This window comes from Durio zibethinus, chromosome 23 (genome assembly GCF_047325235.1).
Source record: "Durio zibethinus cultivar Kanyao isolate XHJ-2024 chromosome 23, ASM4732523v1, whole genome shotgun sequence".
NCBI lineage: Eukaryota > Viridiplantae > Streptophyta > Magnoliopsida > Malvales > Malvaceae > Durio > Durio zibethinus.
Window position 1 is genome coordinate 14,369,279 of NC_143184.1, and position 5,000 is coordinate 14,374,278.

Below are 5,000 nucleotides of genomic sequence, written 5' to 3' on the forward strand. Positions count from 1 at the left end.
ATGGGCGCATGGTGATAGCACATGCATCGACCATCATCAGCACAGGTTGCCTTTTGGTACGAGCACTTACCTCGACCGCCATCGGCATAAGTTGGGCCCTGGTGCAGATGGTTGCTTCGATCACCATCGACACAAGATGGCCCCTGGTGAGGGCGGTTGCATCAAACACCATCAACACATGGTGGGCTGTGGTGCGGGCGGTTGCCTCGACCACTATTGGCACATGCCGAGCCTTGGTGCGAGCAGTTGTCTCGAACACCATCGGCACGAGCCAGCCCTTGGTGTGGGCTGTTGCCTCGACCACCATTGGCAGAAGATGGCCCCTGGTGTGGGTGATTACCTCGAACACCGTCGACACATGCTGGCCCCTGGTGCGGGTGGTTGCCTTGAACACCATCGGCATGTGCTGGGCCTTGGTGCGGGCGACTGCCTCGACCACCATTGACAGAAGATAGCCCTTGGTGCAGGCAGTTGCCTCAAGCACCATCGGCACAAGTCGGCCCTTGGTGCGGGCTCTTGCCTCGACCATCATCGGTAGAAGATGGCTCCTGGTGCGGGCGGTTATGTCGAACACCATCAGCACATGCTGAGCCTTGGTGTGGGCACATGCCTCAACCTGGTGCTGGCGATTGCCTCGACCACCATCGACACACGCTGGCCTTTGGTGGGAGCAGTCGCATCGACCACCATCGACACACGCTGGCTCTTGGTGCGGGCACATGCCCCAACCACCATCGGCACCTGCTCACCCTCGGTGCGAGATATGCCTGTTTGGAAAAAGTGTCCCCATTTTAGATACTTTAACATCTACTGGTAGCATATCTGTAAAATCTCTAATGCCCTTTAGGGGGTGGTGGTCTGGCATCCCCTCTCCCCCCTACAGGGGGCGTAGTTGTGCATGATGGGCCTCACATTACGTACACCCAGGGTAATGTCCCTCAAGCAAAATACAGGGCGTGCATGCCTTCCGGCCATTTTATCTGATGACTGGTTGCTCCGATGACCGGCAGGCACCCATGGCCTCGATCGGTTGGCATGCATCGAAAAAAGGGAGCTGAGCTCGAGACCGTGCACATGGTGGATGCTGCCCTAGACCCCAAACCAAGTCCTTGAATCGGGCAATGGCTCCATGGGGTGGTACGAGCAGAAGCCACGATTACGGGCTTGGCCCGGCTAGGTCTCTCAGTATTTGACAATCTCGCGGTCCCTTCTCGTTGACCACAAAAATGAGTAGGCCTCGACGAGGCCGTGCACGCAGCCGACGCTACTCGAGACCCCAAGAACAAGTTCCTGAATTGGGCAATGTCCTCTTGGGGTGGTGTCAGCGGAGCTCGCACGTACGGTCCCGGTCAAGCCAAGCATTGGTGATGTCGCTTTGTTGTTGCTTGTCAGATAGTAGGGGCAGTCTCGTGGCCCTTGCTCGTGTTTTTCTCATTCCAAGCAGTTGTGGTATGGCCTCGCACATCGTTTCCTCCGCTCGATCGTCGAGTATTCGATCGGATGGGTTGTGGACCGACGTGCATGGATGCTGCCACTTGTACGTAATGGGTATATGAGTGGTGCTATGGTTGTGCGTGTTGGCAGGCTCCGTGCTCGATGCATCGAAATGTCGACCCATCATCCTCTTCAATCTGTCCCCATGCGGTCGTCATACCTAGGGGGCACGATCGGGATCTTGTGTTGCATACCTGAATCGATGGAAACCGGATGTCTCACCATCCCTCATCCGTCTCGTGTCCCGAGGGGCCACGAGTCAGATGTCAATCGTGGCCGGTGTCCCAAGCATGCCACCTAATCCTCCGTGGCCGCATTGGTGCACTGATATTCGATCGTGCTCTCGGATACGAAACATTTAGCGAGCACGGGCTCTCAGCCCCCGTTCATCCGATGCTACAAATTTTACGTGCTCGACACGCACAATGCTTGTGCTCCACGTTGGGCTTTCTCCACCGCTCGGTCTGTGCGTCGGGGCCCACGCGGTGCCAACGTCCTGAAGGAATGCTACCTGGTTGATCCTACCAGTAGTCATATGCTTGTCTCAAAGATTAAGCCATGCATGTGTAAGTATGAACTAATTCAGACTGTGAAACTATGAATGGCTCGTTAAATCAGTTGTAGTTTGTTTGATGGTATCTACTACTCAGATAATTGTAGTAATTCTAGAGCTAATACGTGTAACAAACCTTGACTTCTGGAAGGGATGCATTTATTAGATAAAAGGTCGATGCGGGCTATGCCCGTTGCTTTGATGATTCATGATAACTCGACGGATTGCCCGGCCTTTGTGTCGACGACGCATCATTCAAATTTCTGCCCTATCAACTTTCAATGGTAGGATAGTGGCCTACTATGGTGGTGACGGGTGACAGAGAATTAGGGTTCAATTCCAGAGAGGGAGCCTGAGAAACGGCTACCACATCCAAGAAAGGCAGCAGGTGTGCAAATTACCTAATCTTAACACGGGGAGGTAATGAAAATAAATAATAATACCGGGCTCTATGAGTCTGGTACTTGGAATGAGTACAATCTAAATCCCTTAGTGAGGATCCCTTAGAGGGCAAGTCTGGTGCCAGCAGCCACGGTAATTCCAGCTCCAATAACGTATATTTAAGTTGTTGCAGTTAAAAAGCTCACAGTTGGAACTAGGGTTGGGTCATCCGGTCTGCCTCATGATGAGCACCGGTTTACTCGTCCCTACTGTCGGCGATGCACTCCTAGACTTAATTGCCCGGGTCGTTCCTCTAGCGCTGTTACTTTGAAAAAATTAGAGTGCTGAAAGTAGGCCTACGCTTGTATACATTAGCATGGGATAACATCATAGGATTTCGATCCTATTATGTTAGCCTTCGGGATCGGAGTAATGATTAATAGGGACAGTCGGGGGCATTCGTATTTCATAGTCAAAGGTGAAATTCTTGGATTTATGAAAGATGAACAACTGCGAAAGCACTTGCCAAGGATGTTTTCATTAATCAAGAATAAAAGTTAGGGGCTCGAAGATGATCAGATACCGTCTTAGTCTCAACCATAAACGATGTCGACCAGGGATCGATGGATGTTACTTGTAGGACTCTGTCGGCACCTTATGAGAAATTAAAGTCTTTAGGTTTCGGGGGGAGTATGGTTGCAAGGTTGAAACTTAAAGGAATTCACAGAAGGGCACCACCAGGAGTGGAGCCTGCGACTTAATTTGACTCAACACGAAGAAACTTACCAGGTCCAGACATATTAAGGATTGACAGACTGAGAGCTCTTTCTTGATTCTATGGGTGGTGGTGCATGGCCGTTCTTAGTTGGTGGAGCGATTTGTCTGGTTAATTCCATTAACGAACGAGACCTCAGCCTGCTAACTAGCTACGTGGAGGTGATCCTTTGTGGCTAGCTTCTTAGAGGGACTATGGCCACTAAGGCCAAGAAAGTTTGAGGCAATAACAGGTTTGTGATGCCTTTAGATGTTCTGGGTCGCACGTGCGCTACACTGATGTATTCAACGAGTCTATAGCCTTCGTCGATAGGCCCGGGTAATCTTTTGAATTTCATCATGATGGGGATAGATCATTGCAATTGTTGGTCTTCAAAGAGGAATTCCTAGTAAGCGCGAGTCATCAGCTTACGTTGACTACGTCCCTGTCATTTGTACACACCGCCCGTTGCTCCTATCGATTGAATGGTCCGATGAAGTGTTTGAATCGTGACGACATAGATGGTCCACCGCCCGCAACGTCGTGAGAAGTCCACTGAACCTTATCATTTAGAGGAAGAAGAAGTCATATCAAGGTTTCCATAGGTGAACCTACGGAAGGATCATCATCGAAACCCCGCTCGACAGATGACCCGCAGACGCATTAATGAAACATCAAGGGGGCGAGGGTGCCCCCGTGGCCCGAGCCCCCTCTGGCCCTGAGAGGGTGCGACGGTCACTTCATCCCCCCTACGGGGTAGGCAGAACGATCGGCATCATCTCGCCACTGCCGAACATTGAACCCCTGACGCGAATCGTGCCAAGGAACCGAAACGAAAACAAAGCGCGCGTGTCGTCGCCATCCCATCTGCGGTGCATGCGCTGGCGGTGCCGCGACTCCTTTTGTCATGAAAAAATGAAATGACTCTCGACAACTGCTATCTCGGCTCTCGCATCGATGAAGAACGTAGCAAAATGCGATACTTTGTGTGAATTTCAGATTCCCGTGAACCATCAAGTCTTTGAACGCAAGTTGCGCCCCAAGCCATTAGGCCGAGGGCACGCTTGGTTGGGTGTCATGCACCCTCACCCCCCCTCCGACCCCCCGCCCTTCGAGCTTAGGGGGAAGGGGGTGGGCGGAAGATGGCCTCCCACAATCTCATGGGTCACGGTTGGCCCAAAAGTGAGTCCCCGACAACGATAGTGCCGTGACCATCGGTGGTAGAGCTCCCGATGTGCCTCGTCCCCAGTGACGCACGCTCATTGTCCACTCGGACCCCTTCGGACCCCCCGCATCACTCGATCGATGCTCGTGTCGTGACCCTAGGTCAGGCGGGATCACCCGCTAAGTTTAAGCATATCAATAAGTGGAGGAAAAGAAACTTACCAGGATTCCTCTAGTAACGGCGAGTGAACCAGGAAGAGCCTAGCTTGAGAATCGGGTGCCCCCGGCATCCGAATTGTAGTCTGGAGAAGCGTCCTCAATGGCGGACCGAGCCCAAGTCCCTTGGAAAGGGACACCGGAGAGGTTGAGAGCCCCGTTGTGCTCGGACCCTGTCGCACCACGAGACGCTATCCGCGAGTCAGGTTGTTTGGGAATGCAGCCCCAATCGAGCGATAAATTTTGTCCAAGGCTGAATACTGGCAGAAGATCGATAGTGAACAAGTACCACGAGGGAAAGATGAAAAGGACTTTGAAAAGAGAGCTAAAGAGTGCTTGAAATTATCGAGAGGGAAACGGATGGGGGCTGGCGATGTGCCCCGATCGGATGTGGAACGGCAAGAGCCAATCCGTCGATCGACTCGGATGTGGAACGCG

At 52.4% G+C, this 5,000-nt stretch overlaps 1 non-coding gene and 3 pseudogenes across 1 annotated transcript; all 4 read left to right on the top strand.

Annotated features, from left to right (window-relative positions):
• LOC149512238 (25S ribosomal RNA) overlaps nucleotides 1–52 on the top strand; it is a 1,698-nt pseudogene extending 1,646 nt beyond the window's left edge.
• A 1,950-nt stretch (nucleotides 53–2,002) lies between these two features.
• LOC149512239 (18S ribosomal RNA) lies at nucleotides 2,003–3,810 on the top strand (annotated as a pseudogene).
• Nucleotides 3,811–4,104: 294 nt separating this feature from the next.
• On the top strand, nucleotides 4,105–4,260 carry LOC149512240 (5.8S ribosomal RNA). Its single transcript, XR_016332989.1, has one exon. It is a non-coding gene; the product is annotated as a 5.8S ribosomal RNA (ribosomal RNA).
• Nucleotides 4,261–4,499: 239 nt separating this feature from the next.
• Nucleotides 4,500–5,000, top strand: part of LOC149512241 (25S ribosomal RNA) — a 2,995-nt pseudogene continuing 2,494 nt past the window's right edge.